The following is a 21,901-nucleotide window of genomic DNA, read 5'->3' as shown; positions in this document are numbered from 1 at the left end:
TGTATTAGAATTTAGGAAGAAGGTTCCCTACGACTCTCTGAATACTACACCAATAATTGTTTTGAAAAAGGGATCGTCCAAATGGGATCCACTTAGTATAATAAGGGTAAGAGATCGGTGTTTGGTCCCGGAAGCGCCTACACTAGTGTGGGGGCTAATAAGATCACGTGTAGAGCATTTCATTGGATGAGATTTTTTTAATTCACTAGGGGTTGAGCGATAATTTCACATAGTCTTGTGTTTGGGTGCAGAAACCATGAGACCGATTAGCGATTTAATGTTCTTTTTCCCTTATAATAATTAGGGAAAAGAATGTCTGATCGCGTGCAAGTATGCAACCAAACAACCTCTTAAAATGACTGCCCCACCTCCTAACAAATGAAAAATCCCCTTATCGACACCCCTGTGCATCCCTTCATTGGCTACCACATTGGTGCAAGGGCACTAGTGCAAGGGCCACGCGACAATCCAGACATTGTCTTTCATCCATAATAATAATAACAATAAAAAAAATCATGTAAAGGGGGGAAATTGCACTCCGATGTCGTGGAGAAGTTTTTTTCTTGGTTCTGTGTGGTTGTAATGTAAAGTGAAAAAAAGGGAATTGAAAATTTTCAAAACTTAAAAAGATACTTTTGTAACCATTACCCGACATGATTGTATAAACTACTTAAATTTCTTACTTTGTTTAGTCATGCTACTTTACTGGTGTAATTTTATTGAGAAAAAGAACGCTATCTGGTCGCGTGGTTCCTGCGCCTAGACACAAAAATCTGTACAATTACTTAAATTTCTTACTATATTTAGCAACACTACTTTATAGGTGTAATTTTATTAGAAAAAAGAATGCTACCTGTTCGCATGGTTCATGTGCCTAGACACAGAAACATGCACAATTACTATTTAGACCTCATTGAAATAAAAAATGCATGCAAGCTGATGCGTGTGTGCACACTCTTATTGCCCCCACGATGATGCAGGGGTTACATGACTACGTAGCAATCTCTTGCCCAATTTTAATTTACTTATCAAATCTACGAGATTTAGATGCAAAGTACAATAAAATTTAATAACTATATATTGAATTATTTGGAGTTTGTAACATAACCATGTGGGGTAATGATTATAATAATTTGTTTACCAAATTTTTTATTATAATAGTTTCTTTATTAGGTTTGAAAATTTCACTACACTTTCCTTCAATTTCCTTTGCAACCAAATGGTGCATATAATTTATAGCACAACCCATATAAATTGCAATCCCTTTGTAGTTATTTCGCGAAAAATGAACAAAATATTTTTGTGAAAATGATCTCAATAGTATACTATAGATGAGAACAAAATTTTCATTATTAGTATTTGTTTAGGGAGAGGGATAAGCATTATACATGCCATTGAGAAGAATGGGGGGTTTTGGTAGGTTATGAACTCTCTATATAAGGGACCCACACATTAAATGAGAAAAAAAGGAGAGAGATGTGAAAAGGCATGTATTAGGCAGTCGAATGCTTGTCTTTTATCTCATTTGTGTATTGCAAGTTCAAATTATTTGGATAGTTATTCATGTAACAATGGAACGTGATGCTTTTAAAAATTATAAAAACAAATTTGAATTATCTATTGTTATGGTTTTTAATCTAAACCATGGAGTTCGGAGAGTCCATAATATTATTGATATACATGCATGTCAATACAAAGGGATATTTGATTGAATTAAATTATAATCCATGAGACACAGCTAATCTAGACCAAATCCTCTCTATCAAACTGTTGGAATGGGCACATCATGTGTCCACATGGCAGAATAGGTATTTTGTAACTTTTGAAAGAAAAAAAAAAAAAAAAAAAAACAGATTCTTATGACAATAATAATTTATATATTTAATTGTAATGTCATTTTCCAACATTTATAGGTCAGGTTTCTACTACTTTTTTGTGTTAAAAATAAATAAAACTGTATAATAATATAAAAAAAGGATGCAACTCTGGTAGAGCACATAAAAAAATCCATACCCAAAAAATGTGATGAGTTGGTCAAATGTCAAATTTGGGATCCTAATTTGTATTGCCCACCTTCTAAGTATTATACATTTTTCCTTATATTATCATAGGCATGAAATCATTGAACTATTTGTACTATATTCCTTTTTTATTTTATCAAGGAAAAAAAAAAAACTATTGTCTTATATTATTAATATTATTGTTTCCATCTCTTTTTTGTTTGTCAATTTTGAATCCAATTCCTAGAGGCCTCAATTTTTATAGTAACACAAAACGTTTACCAATTTTTTTAAGAAAAAGTTTTCCACGCAACTAATATTATGTATGCCCTCTCATATTTCGTTATTATGTTTCTCTTTTTTCTGTAACTATGTGAACCCTTTTGAATGATACCATTTTTTGGACCATCATTGATGAGGTAATGGGAAACCCTATTCAGTTAACTAACTCTCTTCCCCCCTCCCTCCCTCCCTCCCTCCCTCCCTTCACATGAAGTAGATTCCATTTGTACACCTGTGAGGCATTCTTGTAAGTTCTCGTACGAGAATGGGATCCCGCCTCCATAACTTCTTGGTATAACACAAAGCCAGAAATATCAATCCTCTTCAAAGGTTCATGCGTATGGGATGAGAGGTAATGTTAGTCTTCTTCTACAGTCAACACCAGTTCTTGCGTGTGGGCTGGGTGAGGAATTTATGCTTGCTTCTGGACTTGGGAACTTAAAATGTGATGAGTTGGTCAAGTGTCAAATCTAGGGTCCTAGTTTGTAATGGCCACCTTGTAAGTATTACTCATTTTCCTTTATATATTTACCCAAAAAAATCTTTTTCCTTATATTTTTCTAGGGTATGTAATCATTCAAAGATTTGTATTGTTTTTTTAATTTTATTATTTTATATAAAAAAGTCCATGGCTTAACATTATTGTTACCATTTTCCATCTCTTTTTGGTGTGGCAGGGGAGATCCCTGGTTTTTATTTTTTTAATTTTTTTTATGTGAAAGTAATTTATTTAGTAGAAAATAGAGATGTCCTCAATTACATTGCCTTGTAGACAATGAGTACGTGTTGTGTGTGCTAACTGGTGTGCAATTGAAATGTCAAGTCTAGGATTTTTATGGATACAGACATCATCAAATTTGAAAAGGAGAGTTTTAATATTAAATAAAAGGGTAAAAAGCTGCCATGGCCATGGATGGTCTGTCGGATCAGAGAGCCACATTACTAAGTTGATTGAATCTGTCCAGATTTCTATTATCTTTCCTAGTGAAATTGCATTTTGGATTCTTTGTTCGATTCCTCTTGCTTCTGCTTCCTGTGCTGAACCTGTCAACCAAAGTCCATTTTTGCAGACAGAAGGTAATGGTTAGAGAAAATTGCAGCCGTCCAGCCCCCGATACCTAATTTGTCATTATGACTGCCATCCGTGATGATAATACATTCATTGGCATTTGCTAGGCTGTAGTAAAAATCTATTGTTGGAAGTATTGCATCTTTTTCCATCATCTTTGTGTCATTCATGTGGGGGAGTGTATAATTGAGAATATTCAGGTCCCTAGCTTTCCCATTTTTTGATGTTGTTGATGATATTTATGGGATGTACTTGAATTCCTTAGAAAAGCACTTGGTTTCTTGCCTGCCATAGGAAGTAGCCTGTGATACAAGTCACATTGAGGATAGTACTTTTTTGTTCTTTTGTGAATGTCGTATTCTGAAGGAAGGAAAGAAGAAGATCTTTTAGGTCAGTTGATCATAGGAATTCTGTCCGAAGGCCTAAAGATCCAGCCGTCCAAATTCGTTTTGAAAATTCACAAGAGAAAAGCAGGTGCCAATCTGTTTCATTAGCAAGTTTACAGAGTGGGCAAAGAGAATTAGAGTTACAGAACTTTTGGATTCTCATTTTTGTAGGGATTCCTTTTTTAATGACATGCCACGCAAAGAGTTTGAATTTGGGGTGTGTTTTGAGATTCCAAATTGCTTTCTAGATGTCGGGCTCAGTTGGGCTTTGGTGATTGAGGAATTGAGCTATCGATTTCGTGGTGAATTTGCCAGATTTATTATGGGTAGTAATGAGGAAATCTGGGTGTGGTTGGATGGGTAGGGGGATGTTGGTGATAGCCTGTGCAATAGGTGTCGGGAAAATTGTGTAGATAAGTGGTTGGTTCCAAGTTTGGTTAATGATAAGATCAGCTACGCTATGATAAGATGGATGAGGGGTGATAGAGCCAGGGATGTAATGATTTGGTAGTGTTGAGATCCAAGGGGATCCCCATATAGGGGTGTGCTTTCCATCACCAATCTTCCAACAGCAAAATTGGTACAGGTCATTTAAAATGGAACAGATGTCCTTCCATACCCAGGATGCATTTTTCTTTGTTTTGGTATGGCAATCCAAGAGGGAATTGTTTGGAAAATATTTTGCTTTCAGGGTTTGAATCCAAAGTGGTTCGGATTCAGTCATGAGTTTCCACCCCAGTTTCATCAACAAGGCTTTGTTATGAATTTTGGATGGACGGAGGCCTAGACCAGCCGATTGTTTAGGTGAGCAAATAGATCTCCAAGAAATCAAGGATAAGTTTTTCTGTTCCAAGCTTTTTCCTTTCCAAAATTTGACATTTATTGAGCCCAATTGGTTGCAGATTGTGTGAGGGAAGGGGAAGGAAGACATCACAAAGGATGGGATGGAATTGAGAACTGATTTGATGAGAATGGTTCTGCCTGCTTGTGAGAGTAGATGGCTACGCCAACAAGTGAGTTTAGAGTGCCCCTTGGAGACAATGTACTGGAGACTCGAGGTTTTGAAGTTGGTTGGGAGTAGTGGTGTTCCCAAGTATTTTGCATTTAAATCCATGTCCCTGATCCCCAGCTGGTTTTTAATGGCTGTCCTTTGGGTTTTGGGGATGTTACTACTAAAGTACATGCTACTCTTAGCCAAGTTGATTTGTTGGCCGGAAAGGTCCTCAAACAGTGCAATGATGGATTGGAGGGTGGAGATATCTTCAAGAGTGGATCGACAGAACAATAGAGTGTCATCAGCAAAGAATAGGTGCGTGATCTCAGATGCACCTCTAGCAATTAGTATGCCTTTGAACATATTTAGCTCCCTGTAGGTTTGAATGAGTCTAGAAAAGCATTCCATTACCGTGATAAAAAGATAAGGGCTTAGGGGGCATCCCTGTCGAAGTCCCCTGAAAGGGTCAAAATTATTGAAGCAACTACCCTGGATTTTGAATGAGAAGGTGCAGCTTAGCAGTTTACAAATGAGGTCACACTAATGTTCTGGAAACCCGAGGAAAACAAAGATCACTCTGATGAGACCCCATTCAGTTCTGTCATAAGCCTTGGACATGTCTAGCTTTAGGGTGAAGTACCTTGTGGTTCCTTTCTTTTTCCTTTTCAAGTAATTGGAAATTTCATAGGCAATGATGATGTTGTTGCTAATTAGTCTTCCTTTGACGAAGACAGATTGATGGGGTGAGATGAAGGAGTCGAGTAGTGGTTTTAAGCGGAGAGCTAGAATTTTGGCGATGATCTTGTAAGAGACATTGCAAAGGCTGTTAGGCTGGAAATCTTCCACAGAGCAAGCATTGGGTTTTTTTGGGATGAGGATAATGAGTGTGTGGTTGATGCCTGGGGGGAGGTATTGGGATTCAAAGAAGTCATGAATCAATTTGACCATGTCATTCTTGATTGTATCCTAGTGGAATTGATAGAAGTAGGCAGGGAATCCATCCGCCCCTAGGGCTTTGAAGGCCCCAATGCTAAAAACAGCAATTCGGATTTCCACCTTAGAGTGTAGAGGTAAAGTATTGAGCCTGAGTTTGGGAGATAAAGGGGTTGACTAGGGAGGAGATAAAATCCAGGTTAAGAATAGATTTGTTGGAAATGGACAGCAAATTTATGAGCTAGTAAAGGTGGATTAGTTATTTTTTCACCGGAGTCCGTTAGGAGGAAGATTGCGTTATTGGATCGGATGTTTGCTTTAGCAACAGAGTGGTAAATTTGGTATTCTGATCCCCATCAGCCACATAGGAGAGTCTCAATTTTTGCATCCAAAAATTTCTTCAGCCTCAAGTAAGGTATTGAGTTCAGCTTCTTCTTCAGCCAGCAGGGTTATCGTTTCAGTAATGGGGATAGCCGATTCCAGGGATTGAATGGAATTGACAAGAGAATTTTTAAGAGCCAGGATCCTCTTGAAGATTTGGTTATTAACATTGTTTGAGTAACGAAGACATCCCCGTCAATTTGGTAGGTAGGTTGTGATACAAGTTGGGGTCCCATTTTGAATTGAAGAAAGGGAGGAAGTTAGGGTGTTTGGTCCAAGCGGCTTGGTAATGGAACAACTTCCTATAAAACCTGCAAACTGGTGCAATATTAAGAGTGAGGGAGCCCGTTGAGGGCAAGGTACTAAGAGTAGCATTAGGGTAAATTGTGAGCCAATCATTGGAGGCAATGCATCTATCCAAGTGTTCGAGGATGGTCTTTGGTGGTTTTTGTTTATTGGACCAGGTGAACCACGAACCAGATGGGCATATTTCCTCGAGCTCGAGGGAGTTGAGAAAGTGGGCTAGAGCATCAGAGGAAGGACTATTCACGAGTACCTCCCTACCCCTAAATTTGTCCTTAGGTTCAAGAAGTTCATTAAAGTCCCCAATTAGGAGAAAGGCATAGTTAAAGAAGAAAGCCCGAATTGTAGTGTAGCCCAAAAGAGCAGCCTCTCAGAGGGTCTCGGTGGAGAGTAAAGGCAAATCAGGCACCAGGTTGCGGATTGGTGGGTATCGGTGATGGTGATGCAGATGAATATGTCGAAGCATTCAACACTTTGGGTTGATAGGTTTGGTTTCCCCAACACCCAAAGTCCATCGTTAAACCCCTTCGAACCCAATCCTTCAGCAAAGGCAAGAGTGGAATAGAATTTACAAGCACCAGGTAGAGACTTGAGGGTTGGGGTTGTCATTTTAGTTTCGTACAAAAAGATTACATCAGGATTATAATTGAAAACATGACAGCCTGGAGAGTGTCTGGTGATTTTCCTTTTCAGACCTCTAACATTCCAACTAAGGATTAACATTTTTAAGATAAAAAGAAGGATCAAAACAAGTAAATCTGTTGGCATACTTGAAAATATGGAACCAGTAAGCTAACACAAGGATAAAGAAAACAAATAAGAAATCAAACCAAGAACAGTGATCAACGCAATGTGTTACCGGCTCTTCAGTTATGTCTGGCTCCCTGCGGTTGATGCTAGTTGCAAGATCTTCTCTAATGTGAATGGTTCTTCTTTTTTGAGAAGATGTATGGTGCTCATCTTCAGATCACAGCTCACTCACCAGGTTCTTCATCCGGGTGGATAGGATTTAGATCTTCTATGGCAGGGGCTGCCCGTCCTGCCATGCTGTGCAGACACAAGGCGGTGCGCATTGACCTACCCTACCGGAGTGCCTTGCCCGAGCAAGTGTAAGGCGATCATTGCATGTGACCCTGTGTCTGTGCAACACAGGCAGGACAGGGCAGCGCACCTAAAAAATCTGTGTTGGGCTTTTAATCCTAGAGGTACAATTTTATGGAAGCTAATCCCTTGGGCTCTGTTTGTAAAATTTGACATGTTTTTCCACCGTTTGTTTCTAAAAAATATGTAAAATATAATTGTCTGGCCTTCTCTTGCTCCGTCAGATATTCATCGGCTTCGATATCTCGAATCGCAATAATTAGTCACCGAAAGTTGCAGAAAATATAATAGTGCTTCTTGCTGGTCAACCTAAAAATTTTCTATCATCCACGTTAACCTTGACTTGACGATGGAGGATCCTCGATTAGCTGATTCTCAGCCGTACCCATATTCTAACAAACTAATCAGAAAAAAAAAGAAAAAGAAAAAACTGAGACTTATGTCACAAAATTCTAAAAGTATCCATCTTCCGTCGGCTGGGGACTGTCTGCAAAATCCAAATGAGGGACTGACATCTCATCATCTTCTTTGTTGCAAAATCCAAATCCTGTCAATTGAATGAAAACCCTAAATATCGAATGAAGCTGAAATGGAATTGGTGCAATTGAGGATTGAAGTCAATTCAGAACCCCTGCATCAGAAACAAAACCCTAAAACACAAAATCGATGAAATTAAATCACAATACCGAGAGAACTAATGAGAGACTGATTGAACACAAAAGCAAATACAAAATGAAAATATCGATAATTAGGGTTTTTTTTTTTCCTATAAAAGAAAGGTAGAAAGAGAAAGGAGAAGCAGAGACATATTAAACATCTTGTGGTGGAGGGATCATCATAGTCATGGATTGTGAAATATGGGTTGTCCGATCGACGAATCTGAGAACGGCGGAAGACGATGAACTACAGAGACAAACAGACAAAGAGAGATAGTAAGGAGAGGAGACTCCAACGAGACACCACTGAAAACTGGTTCCAGAAAATGGCCCTGGGAAGATGAGGAAGAAATGCATAAAGATTAGATTAAATGCTTCACTTCAAAATAGCGCAAATTAGAATGTGCACTGCGAGGGAATGACTAAAAAATAAAGGAAGAGAAAAGAGGAAGAAGGAAGAAATTCAATTGTGGTGGCGATAAAAAAACCTGGTTGTCCCACCCACCAAGATGAACTTACAGGGACATGGGAGTCTCCGGCACATCTCTTGGGATCAGTAGCAAACAAAACAAAAGTATCAATAAATTCAGCTGCAAAACCCCCACCTTCGCTGTAGCCATCGGCGATCTCGATCGCCCCACCACCATACTGCACATAGTAAGACTTTTGGAAGGCCTTCACTAGCCCTACACCACACATTGCACCCAAGAATTGTGCCACCATGTACATCACAGCACGTATTAGTAACACTTTATGGGCTAAACAAAGTCCAAATGTCACTGCTGGGTTATTATGCCCTCCTGTACACACACACACACACACTGTTTAAAGGGAAAAAAGAGAGAGACGAGAGGCATAGCAATTGCAACAAAAACAAAATAAGGAAAATAAAATGAACCCAATACAACAAAGTGAAGCGAGGCATTGAAATTGAACCAAAATTACCAATGAAAATGCCAAAAGATAACAGTGGGCCTCACTGTATTGGACTAGGACTTTTATCGAGGTTTAACCTGATGGAGCACCTATGTCCTTGAAAAACCAAAAACCATTGTTATACACCACAGAATGAAGAGACAACAATAAACCAATGTTTCCTATCAGGAAAAACATGAAAAAGTTAAAACTACTAACCAATTTAAACATTAACTGCAACACTGCAACCTCTCATCGCCAGTGCAAAAGCCTCCAGAACCACCAAACCATAGATCATATGTAATGCAGCTTCACAAAAAATAATGAGGGCAAACAAAACAAAGGTTTCTAATCATAATTAAGCCCCCTCATTCTCTATTGATTCTGATCTTCTAACACTACTTTAACACCTGCCGTTACCACTTTCCACACCCCTGCTCTGTTTCTGTTAGCTCCCATATCAGCCCCGATCACACCCTGCTATTATTAGCCAGAGATATCTGTCCTGTTTTAACCACCGATAGGTTGGATCTAAAGGGTTACTCAACCCAAGTTTCAGGCTCAACAGCTCTGTAGTTTTGGGTAACAAAATATCCCCCATTCTGTAAATGAGCTTTCGATTTCCTTCATTTCTGTTTTAATCTCATGCAGTTTCTGTGGCCTACCCAGTTCCTGTCAGTGTTTCTTGTTTCCTAATTAGCCTATTCCGTCCTTTTAGAGCCTTTGCAAATTCTGCCCCAATCTCAATTTAGGATTGGGTTTCAGACCATGCACCAGGAGAATTATCCAAAGTGAGCATTTTTCTTAGGTTCCAACTCATATTCCACAGATTTTGGTGAATCTTCTCTACATCATCTTCTCATTAAGAATTTGCTTATCCTCCACAAACAGGCTGGTAATTAGTAGTGAAATATAAGACAAAAATAATTGCCATTCAATGAAACCAACAACAACCATTAGAGTTAGATAAGAATAAAACAGAAAGAAGGTAACCAAAGCTTAAGTCTCTGTTTATTGTCCTTGTCCCAAAAATTGAAAGCACCATCAGAACCTGATGTTGCAAAAGTATGATGTACATGAATAAGGGATACCCACACAAGCTCTGAAAGTATATCAAGCAACAGATAAATCAAACCTCCTCATGAGTCAAAAGTTCAGAAGATATCTATGAGGGATATGATTTGAAGGGAAAAAAGAATATCTAAAACATATGGAACACTTTAATTGGTAACACTAACAATATATTTTTTTTAATTAACATAAATTTTATAAAAAGAAAGATAATATGGTATAACTGGCCTCCAAGGAGGCAAGAGCACAGATAATATACAACAACAAAGAACTACACCCCCCCCCCCCACTATAAAAGCCCACACCTCATAATGGAATGGTATTCCCGTAACAGAATCTCAAAAGTAAAACGCCTTCCTTGGTCAACTCATCAGCCATCTCATTGACCACTCTAGGCTGTCATTGAAAAGAGCAATGCAGGCTAGAAGCAAGATGAGGAATGCATCCAACTAAATGTGAAAATCTCCAAGGATTCCTGAGTATGATCAACCATACAAGTAACAACATTTACATGATCTCCTTTTAAATATGCATGAAACGAAATACCTGAAACAACCAGAACCATGACAAAATGGAGTAATAGGATTAGAGATGAAGAACTTACTGGAATTCCATGAACTTAGCACCGTTGTCCTAGAAAAACCAAAAAGCATTGTTATACCCCACAGAATGAAGAGACAACACTAAACCTATGTTTCCTATCAGGAGAAACATGAAAAAGTTAAAACTCATGGATCATGTTAAAGAAAAGAAAATTAAAATCGGATGCAACTACTAACCAATTTGAACATTAACTGCAACACTGCAACCTCTCATCGCCAGTGCAAAAGCCTCCAGAACCACCAAACCTAGATCAGATGTAATACAATTTCACAAAAAATAATGAGGGCAAACAGAACAAAGGTTTCTAGTCATAATTTAGCCACTACCAGAATATAAACTATGATTATCCACCTTAAGAATCTTTTTTTTTTCCTTTTTTTTTGTTACTTGTAGGAGGGTGTACCAATAAAAATTAAAATATTCCATATTACAGAAATTGAACCTCTATTTCTACACATACACGCACGAACACAATGCAGGAACATGTACATGCAAACAGGCATGAGAGCTCTGATAGGCAAGGAAGAAATGGACCATTCAACTTCAGGTTGTAAAATTCTTCTGGTTAATTCCACCAAGTCTGAAGACAGTTCAGGAGCCCAATTTTATAGTTAAGAACATGCAAAGTAGTTTTAAGGGTTTCACAATAAGCTGCCTACAAAACAACCAGGGTACCTTCTTTTGGTTGCCTTCGAAGCATGTAAAGCATTGATTGGTTGCGTCATAGCCCTGGATGAAACCCTGAATGAAAAATAGAATTAGACTCCAGCACCCAAGTGATTTGAGTAAATGAAAAAAATGTAGACAACAAAAAAATGCAATATCCAAGTATCCACTAAATATTGGAAAGATGAAATCCAATATAAGATGGAAGCTATCTGAAAGGAAAAGATTCTGTTGAGTCTATCTTTTCCAAAAGCCATAGGAACACTTTTCACAACCTCATTGAGTTTAATTTAGTAACTAGCATTGGTGTGAATTTTCTAATGCACTAAACCCTGCAAAAGGTTGCAGCACACTGTTTTCAAACTTCAAACAAAAGTTTCAAGCGGGGAATAAATGTGATAAATCTTCTCAAAGCCCATCATTAAGAATGATTACAAGAGATGTAAACGCCTTTGGCGAGTTGTCTTACAATAGAAACAGAAGCCAGCCCACTGAAAGAACCGCCATGTAGGAAGGTCTTCAGACCAAACATCATCTTCTTCGCATTTCATCCATGCCAATAACACAGTGTCAATCCTCTTAGGCAATCACAGAGAGATAAAGACAGAGAAATGGCCAATGATTAGAGAGATAAAAATAAATTGAGATCATAATGTACATGTATCTAGCTCAACAGCATTTCTGGGGTCATAAAATCAGCATCTTTGGTCACTTGCCAGTGATGAATGAATGCCTCAATGCTTGAGATACTGTCATTTTCTTCTCTGGATCTAAGACAAATATTTTTTCTAGAAGATCTTAGAAATTCGCCAACATCTTCGGATCCTCACCAGGGGAGCTTGTAATTAAGGAACCAATTACTTTTTGCTTAATGTTGAGAAGCAGCCTCTTCACAGTCTGCAGACATAGTTTATAAGGTTAAATTAAAATGAGGGCAATGATGCTTCCCCTTTTCTTTTTTTTTGGGGAGGGGGGGGGGGAAGAGGGTGGTTGCAGTAGTAGGGAAAACAATAGAAACAGTCACTGAGACATAATCACTACAGATTTCATTGACAAGTAACTTCTCACCTTCTTTGTAACAGGATCTTCTTCAGAGGCATGAAAATTCAAATCCTGGTCAAAATACTGATTGGTAAATCCACCCTGTAGAAAAAGCAACAGATGTTGAAATCAGCGCAAGCAATAAAAATAAGAATCATAACATAGTATTTCCATTCAATAACCTAAAATAATAAGCTAAAGATATTGATGACCATGGAAACAAAACTGCAAAAAATAAAGGGTTTAAACACCCCTCGTGAGGGTTGCAGGGAATCTGAAGAAAACAGATAAATGAAGTATAATACAAGTGGGAGTAAAATAACTCCACTACCACATTATTATGCATTTTATAGCAAAAACAAAAAAATTGACAACCCACCCAGGGATAAATAACAAGAAATTTTATAAAGACCCAACAAGAGCAAAGCAGAATAACCCTAAAAAATTAAAAGAGAAAAGATAAAACAACAAAGGAATAGCAATTCCATAGACATCTCAGTCCTAGATATTCCATTTTCTGTTCAGTAAATCATTGTAGCTTCACCAACCCACACCCTTGTAAGGATCAGAAGATATAATTTTCCAAGAGTCAAGAGGGAAAAAAAAAAGGGCAGAATGGTCAATTTCAAGACATTCCAGATCATTTTTTATTTAAGGCAGTACACATGGCTTTTCCATAGGTCCAACAGACTACGTCATTTTTTTTATTTAAATAAGTTGCAATACCAAGCAACTTTTTAGAAGTTTAGCATAAGTACGCAATTCCCTTTAAAATGAGCATAGTATGTTCTGCAATCAAACTTAAGTTTCATCAAGTTTAATTTGCTCGATGCGATAGTGTCGGGTTGTTAAATGGTTCAGATGTTAATTTGGAATCAGATATAAGTTTCATCCACCTTATTTGTTATTCATATTAAAGTGCTGGGTTGTCTAAGTGTTAACTGTTGTATTTGACTCCTAAATCCAAAATTGCACTCATTTTTTTAACACGATAAAACTCCCAAACTAGGCAACTCCCTAAGAGGTCTTTACCAATTTTCTTTCGTTAGTTACTAAAAAATACTATTGCTTTATTGATGGATTCTGTGTTCTATAAATATCTTCAAGAAGATGTGATCACATTCAACCACTATAGATAAAGTGCTAGAAGTCTTTAGCTATGGTTCACCAGTGAAACCTTTTTCAATCTCACAAAGTCAAAATAAATACAAATTTATAAGAAAAATAGAGGAAAACATATAAAAGAAATATTCTGTCAATCGCAGGATTACAATACATCGCCATGGAAAGCATCCATGAATGCCAAAACACATTTCTCAAACCGCAATCGCAGGCCATCACTAAAAACCCATAACATACTGCTCAAGTGGTGCATGTACAAATTACAAGACAAAGGGGAGAACATGGAATTGTCAGCTGGTCCAAAGTGGCCTCAGTTGAACATGCTATCTCAGGCAGCACAAACCATATACTTCATTTGGTTGTTCAAATCAGTTTTCTATTATACACGATTTTCCAGAAACCTAGTTCAGCTTTTTATTATCTACATTAAATGTTCAGCAAACAAAGAAGAAAACCAACACTTGTGAGAATGCAAGAGCTTAATGCAATTAGAGGGGAGAGAAAATAGAACAACATCTACAGTTTTACGAACTCCAGCAGGTCTTTCTCCAAAAATATCATCACAGAACATATCTGCTGATCTCTCACTCTGCACAAATTGGTGAAATTGTTACCATGAAGCAGTAAAAATTAACATCTTAAAGTAATCGCAGTTATTATATCCAGGCTCAAAAAATTAAAAATAAACCATCCAAGGTCACATAAGGAATCAAAATAACCATTGTAGACAGGCTTGGGGGTTGATTCATGCAAATCAAGCTTACCCACGTATGCAATAAATTTAAAAAATATCTAATTGTTAATTGGAAATCTACAAACCTTTGGAGTCCCATCCCCTAAACCCCCAGCACCAGAAGTGCCCTCATGTACCAATGTTCTATTACGTGAAGGTGATTTCCATACAGAAAATGTAGGCTCGGGGACATCAGCCTCGGGATATAGAAAACAGAATTAGCTTGGAAGTGGATGACACCTTTAGTTGAGGCTTGACCATGAGGTACAACCAGCTTTTGTGACTGCTGTTGCTGTTGTTTATATTTTTCTAGTATGGCTTGCCTTCTTTTCCTGCTCTCCTCCTTAATTCTGTCAACATCCTCCTTTTCTTGTTCCGCTAGTTGATCTTCATAATCTTCTTCTACCTCTTCATCTCTAAAAGCAGAGAGCAGCATATAAGATAAATTTGAAGTAAGCTAGGATACATCCAATGATTAAATGACATTGTATACCTCAGTGGTTTCTTTTCACGCCTTTCCGGATCATCATGCATGATGTTGGGCACCTTTACTAGATCTTTTTTTCCTTTACTGTAGTGGTAAACCGGTTCATCTTTCAAATGCCTAGAATCTTTCGACCTATCTCGACCACCATATGCATCATTATGACCATCATATAGATGTCTGCCCATCCAACCACTCTCAGTCTCCCTACCTCTAACTTTATCCCGAACTCTTTCCCTCTCCCTTTCCCTCTGCCCCTCCCTATTCCTGTACCTATCTCTCTCCCGGTCCCTGTAACGATCCTTCTCCTTTTCTTTCTCCTTCTCTCTCTCCCTCTCTTTTAAAAATTATTATGAGACTAAGAACTGGACTAAGATTTAAAACCCAAAATCCAAAGCCAAACAAGAACATTGAGCCCGACATACTAAAATTACATTTTCTGCCACCAAATACAATAATGATAAAAAATAAATAAATGAAAACCTAAACTAATCCACCTTCCATATTTTTCTGTAACCTTCTATCCCATGGAGGTTTCATGCTTTGAAGAAACATTTATTTTGGCCTCAAAAGAAATTGATTGATTCTTATTTTTCCAGCTCCACACAACCCTCTTAAAACAAAACAATCACCTAGTAAGCTTTAAAATCGTATGCTAGAGCAAAAAAGTATGTCTTGTAAGTTCAGCTTGTAAAATAATGTTCTTAATTCTCTCTCTAAGGTTCCTGTGATATTTATGATTACTTCCAAAACAATGGTGTGCTCCCCCAAAAAAAAGAAGAATAATCTAGTCAATAAAGGAATGGGGGAAAATGTTAACCCAATCAACCGCTGAAAACTGTTATCCATATTTCATGTTAGCAATCATTGAAGACACAGAGAGAGGGAAAAGTGAACAATTCAGTCAAACCAAAGGGGGAAGTTTATCATCCTCACCTCATTCAAACGAAAAGAAGGCTGCACGGAGTTTGGATTTTGACTTAGAATTTCTTCCAAGGATTTTTGATACTTCGATAAGGCAAAGAAGAAGTTGTCCTCCTCTCATATGCAAGGGTTTAGGTGCCTGGGGCAACAGTTGCTTTCAAGTAATTCCTTCTCATCCTGCATTTTTAACCAGAGCAAAATATAGGAAATTTTGTGTTTAGAAAATGTAAACATGACTCTTCATCAAATTATCCAAGGGAATATTTAGAAGAATTAAGTCTTTAAAAGGCAGTAATGACATATTCCAGCAAATGCCGAAAGTGGTTATTCTTTATACTCCATTCAATCACAAAATCAATGCCAATAGAGAAGACATACAATGGACACAATATTCAACCTCCCTGAGGTCTAGGAATGAAATAAAAGAACATAAATAACAGTATATGCAAATAGAAATAATAGTTAACAGTTAGAAAATGAGGACAGCCTATACTTAAAAGCATATCAATACATATGGTACAAATGCAGGGGAAAGGCCAATAATTGATTGGCTTCCACCAGGGAACGATCCTCCACCGAAAATATGATTATAGCCTCCCCATCCATTATATTCTTAATCATGGCCATAAACCTATACAGCACAATATGTACTCAAAAGAAATCAATTCTATGACAGATATTTGTGTCTGTCATATCTACAAAAATAATTGTGTGATCAACATTATACATTCTATCGGGTCAAATTTTTTGTCCTTTGAAAGAATTGCTGGTTGGTTGAATGGTGAATCTCATCTCTACATCTGCTTGGGCACAGCTGGCAGAACCTCTGCATGTGTCTACCTAGGAGTTTTTACACTTCATACATGGCAAATATTGGTAAAAGAGTTGGTAAAGCAACAAAGATTTTTTAAAAGCAAGCACGAGTACCACCTTATACTCCTCACAGTTGATACAATAAATGCCTTCACAATCAGCTCAGTAAATGTTACCATTTGCAAGAACTCAAGTAAAATTCCTGATCATTTTTTCTTTAAGTCAGTACACATGGCTTTTCCATAGGTCCAACAGACTACGTCAGGTCAAAGAGGTTTTCTTATAGGCCAGCTGAACTAGAAGTTTACTTTTGATCTACAAAATCATTGTAATACCCAGCTTTTTTTTATTTAAATAAGTTGCAATACCAAGCAACTTTTTAGAAGTTTAGCATAAGTATGCAATTCCCTTTAAAATTAGCATAGTATGTTCATTTGCAATCAAATTTAAGTTTCATCAAGTTTAATTTGCTCAATGTAATAGTGTCGGATTGTTTAATGGTTCAGATGTTAATTTGGAATCAGATTTAAGTTTCATCCACTTTAATTTGTTATTCATATTAAAGTGCTGGGTTGTCTAAGTGTTAACTGTTGTATTTGACTCCTAAATCCAGAGTTGCACTCAATTTTTTTAACACGATAAAACTCCCAAACTAGGCAACTCCCTAAGAGGTCTTTACCTATTTTCTTTAGCTAGTTACTAAAAAATACTATTGCTTTACTGATGGATTTTGTGTTCGATCAATATCTTCACGAAGATGTGATCACATTCAACCAACTATAGATAAAGTCCTAGAAGTCTCTAGCTATGGTTCACCAATGAAACCTTTTTCAATCTTACAAAGTCACAATAAATAACAAATTTATAAGAAAAATAGATGATAACAAATAAAAGAAATATTCTGTCAATCGTTGGATTACAATTTACAATACATCGCTATGGAAAGCATCCATTAATGCCAGAACACATTTCTCTAACCGCAATCGCAGGCCATCACTAAAAACCCATAACATACTGCTCATGTGGTGCATGTACAAATTACAAGAAAAAGGAGAGAACATGGGATTATCAGCAGTCCAAAGTGGCTTCAGTTGAACATGCTATCTCAGGTGGGAAAAACCATATACCTCATTTAGTTATTCAAATCAGTTTTCTATTATACACGATTTTCCAGAAACCTAGTTCAACTTTCTATTATCTACATTAAATGTTCAGCAAACAAAGAAGAAAGCCAACACTTTGAATGTGAGAATGCAAGAGCCTAATGCAATTAGAGGGGAGAGGAAATAGAACGACATCTATAGTTTTACGAACTTCAGCAGGTCTCTCTTCGAAAATATCATCACAGAACATATCTGCTGATCTCTCACTTTGCACAAATTGGTGAAATTGTGACTATGAAGCAGTGGAAATTAACATCTTTAAGTAATCGCAGTTATTATATCCAGGCTCAAAAAATTAAAAATAAACCATCAAAGGTAACATAAGGAATAAAAAGAACCATGGTGGACAAGCTTGGGGTTGATTCATGTAAATCATGCTTACCCACATATGCAAGAAATTTAAAAAATATCTAGTTGTTAATTGGTCATCTACAAACCTTTGGAGTCCCATCCCCTAAACCCCCAGCACCAGAAGTGCTCTCATGTGCCAAAGTTCCATTACATGAAGGTGATTTCTATACAGAAAATGTAGGCTCGGGACTATCATTCCTACCCTCAGAAGCGACAGATGTAGAATTAACCGCTTTTGGAGGAAGTTTCTGTTCTGCTGCCTTGTCGACATTGAGAGAACCATTCTCTGATCCAAAGCATTTATGGTTTAGTATGAACAATGAATAAAGGCCACAAAGAAAGCAGTCATAAACTATAAATAAAACTCCGAAACATCAAAATATAGAAAACACAATTAGCTTGGGAGTGGACGATCTCCTTATAAATATGCATGAAACGAAATACCTGAAACAACCAGAACCATTACAAAATGGAGTAATAGGATTAGAGATGAAGAACTTACTGGAATTCCATGAACTTAGCACCTATGTCCTAGAAAAACCAAAAAGCATTGTTATACACCACAGAATGAAGAGACAACATTAAATCTATGTTTCCTATCAGGAAAAACATGAAAAAGTTAAAACTACTAACCAATTCGAACATTAAATGCAACACTGCAACCTCTCATCGCCAGTGCAAAAGCCTCCAGAACCACCAAACCATAGATCATATGTAATGCAGTTTCACAAAAAATAATGAGGGCAAACAGAACAAAGGTTCTAATCATAATTAAGCCCCCCTCATTCTCTATTGATTCTGATCTTCTAACACTACTTTAACACCTGCTGTTACCACTTTCCACACCCCTGCTCTGTTTCTGTTAGTTCCCATATCAGCCCCGATCACACCCTGCCATTATTAGCCAGAGATATCTGTCCTGTTTTAACCACTGATAGGTTTGATCTAAAGGGTTACTCAACCCAAGTTTCAGGCTCAAAAGCTCTGTAGTTTTGAGTAACAAAATATCCCCCATTCTGTTAATGAGCTTTCGATTTCCTTCATTTCTGTTTTAATCTTCTAACCATATATGCTGTTTCTGTGGCCTACCCAATTCCTGTAGTCAGTGTTTCTTATTTCCTAATTAGCCTATACTGTCCTTTTAGAGCCTTTGCAAATTCTGCCCTAATCTCAATTTAGGGTTGGGTTTCAGACCATGCACCAGGAGAATTATCCAATGAGCATTTTTCTTAGGTTCCAACTCATATTCCACAGATTTTGGTGAATCTTTTCTACACCATCTTCTCATTAAGAATTTGCTTATCCTCCACAAACAGGCTGGTATTAGTAGTGAAATATTATATAAAAATAATTGCCATTCAATGAAACCAACAACAACCATTGGGGTTAGATAAGAATAAAACAGAAAGAGGGTAACCAAACCTTAAGTCTCTGTTTACTGTCCTCGTCCCAAAAATTGAAAGCACCATCAGAACCTGATTTTGTAAAGTATGGTGTACATGAATAAGGGATACCTAGACTAGCTCTGAATGTATATCAAGCAACAGACAAATCAAACCTCCTCATGAGTCAAAAGTTCAGAAGATATCTATGAGGGATATGATTTGGACGGAAAAAAGAATATCTGAAACATATGGAACACTTTAATTGGTAACATTAACAATATTTTTTTTCCATTAACATAAATTTTATAAAAAGAAAGATAATATGGTATAACAGGCCTCCAAGGAGGCAAGAGCACAGATAATATACAACAACAAAGAATACACCCCCGCCCCCTATACAAGCCAACACCTCATAATGGAATGGTATTCCCATAACAGAATCTCAAAAGTAAAATGCCTTGCTTGGTCAACTCATCAGCCATCTCATTGACCACTCTAGGCTGTCATTGAAAAGAGCAATGCAGGCTAGAGGCAAGATGAGGAATGCATCCAACTAATGTGCAAATCTCCAAGGTTTCCTGAGTATGCTCAACCATACAAGTAACAACATTTACATGATCTCCGTATAAATATGCAAGAAACGAAATACCTGAAACAACCAGAACCATGACAAAATGGAGTAATAGGATTAGAGATGAAGAACTTGCTGGAATTCCATGAACTTAGTACCTATGTCCTAGAAAAACCAAAAAGCATTGTTATACACCACAGAATGAAGAGACAACACTAAACCTATGTTTCCTATCAGGAAAAACATGAAAAAGTTAAAACTCATGGATCATGTTAAAGAAAAAAAATTAAAATCAGACGCAACTACTAACCAATTTGAACATTAACTGCAACCTCTCATTGCCAGTGCAAAAGCCTCCAGAACCACCAAACCTAGATCAGATGTAATGCAGTTTCACAAAAAATAATGAGGGCAAACAGAACAAAGGTTTCTAATCATAATTTAGCCACTACCAGAATATAAACTATGATTATTCACCTTAAGAATCTTTTTTTTTGTTACTTGTAGGAGGGTGTACCAATAACAATTAAAATATTTCATATTACAGAAATTGAACCTCTATTTCTACACATACACGCACGCACACAAAGCAGGAACATGTACATGCAAACAGGCATGAGAGCTCTGATAGGCAAGGAAGAAATGGACCATTCAACTTCAGGTTGTAAAATTCTTCTGGTTAATTCCTCCAAGTCTGAAGACAGTTCAGGAGCCCAATTTTATAGTTAAGAGCATGCAAAGTAGTTTCAAGGGTTTCACAATAAGCTGCCTAAAAAACAACCAGGGTACCTTCTTTTGGTTGCCTTCTAAGCATGTAAAGCACTGATTGGTTGCGTCATAGCCCTGGATGAAACCCTGAATGAAAAATAGAATTAGACTCCAGCACCCAAGTGATTTGGATAAATGAAAAAAATGTAGACAACAAAAAAATGCAATATCCAAGTATCCACTAAATATTGGAAAGATGAAATCCAATGTAAGATGGAAGCTATCTGAAAGGAAAAGATTCTGTTGAGTCTATCTTTTCCAAAAGCCATAGGAACACTTTTCACAACCTCATTGAGTTTAATTTAGTAACTAGCATTGGTGTGAATTTTCTAATGCACTAAAGCCTGCAAAAGGTTGCAGCACACCGTTTTCAAACTTCAAACAAAAATTTCAAGGGGGGAATAAATGTGATAAATCTTCTCAAAGCCCATCATTAAGAATGATTACAAGAGATGTAAACGCCTTTGGCGAGTTGTCTTACAATAGAAACAGAAGCCATCCCACTGAAAGAACCGCCATGTAGGAAGGTCTTCAGACCAAACATCATCTTCTTCACATTTCATCCATGCCAATAACACAGTGTCAATCCTCTTAGGCAATCACAGAGAGATAAAGACAGAGAAATGGCCAATGATTAGAGAGCTAAAAATAAATTGAGATCATAATGTACATGTATCTAGCTCAACAGCATTTCTGGGGTCATAAAATCAGCATCTTTGGTCACTTGCCTGTGATGAATGAATGCCTCAATGCTTGAGATACTGTCATTTTCTTCTCTGGATCTAAGACAAATATTTTTTCTAGAAGATCTTAGAAATTCGCCAACATCTTCAGATCCTCACCAGGGGAGCTTGTAATTAAGGAACCAATTACTTTTTGCTTAATGTTGAGAAGCAGCCTCTTCACAGTCTGCAGACATAGTCTACAAGGCTAAATTAAAATGAGGGCAATGATGCTTCCCCTTTTTCTTTTTCTTTTTTTTTTTTGGGGGGGGGGGGGGGAAGAGGGTGGTTGCAGTAGTAGGGAAAACAATAGAAACAGTCACTGAGACATAATCACTACAGATTTCATTGACAAGTAACTTCTCACCTTCTTTGTAACAGGATCTTCTTCAGAAGCATGAAAATTCAAATCCTGGTCAAAATACTGATTGGTAAATCCACCCTGTAGAAAAAGCAACAGATGT

The 21,901-nt window shown here is 37.2% G+C and overlaps 2 long non-coding RNA genes across 3 annotated transcripts; both read right to left on the bottom strand.

The window, feature by feature from the left end:
• Positions 1–10,838: 10,838 nt before the first annotated feature.
• LOC122649159 lies at positions 10,839–21,759 on the bottom strand. 2 transcript variants are annotated; one of them, XR_006331175.1, is made up of 3 exons: positions 21,746–21,759; positions 20,737–20,802; positions 10,839–10,922 (listed from the first exon to the last, which is right to left on the bottom strand). It is a non-coding gene; the product is annotated as an uncharacterized LOC122649159 (long non-coding RNA). The 2 variants fall into 2 exon arrangements; XR_006331176.1 differs by lacking the exon at positions 21,746–21,759 and adding an exon at positions 21,197–21,283.
• Positions 14,043–14,386, bottom strand: LOC122649157. Its single transcript, XR_006331174.1, has 2 exons — positions 14,343–14,386; positions 14,043–14,112 (listed from the first exon to the last, which is right to left on the bottom strand). It is a non-coding gene; the product is annotated as an uncharacterized LOC122649157 (long non-coding RNA).
• Positions 21,760–21,901: the final 142 nt, after the last annotated feature.

This window comes from Telopea speciosissima, chromosome 1 (assembly GCF_018873765.1).
Source record: "Telopea speciosissima isolate NSW1024214 ecotype Mountain lineage chromosome 1, Tspe_v1, whole genome shotgun sequence".
Lineage (NCBI taxonomy): Eukaryota > Viridiplantae > Streptophyta > Magnoliopsida > Proteales > Proteaceae > Telopea > Telopea speciosissima.
The sequence above is the reverse complement of the archived record's forward strand: the minus strand, read 5'-3'. Positions and strand labels throughout refer to the sequence as shown.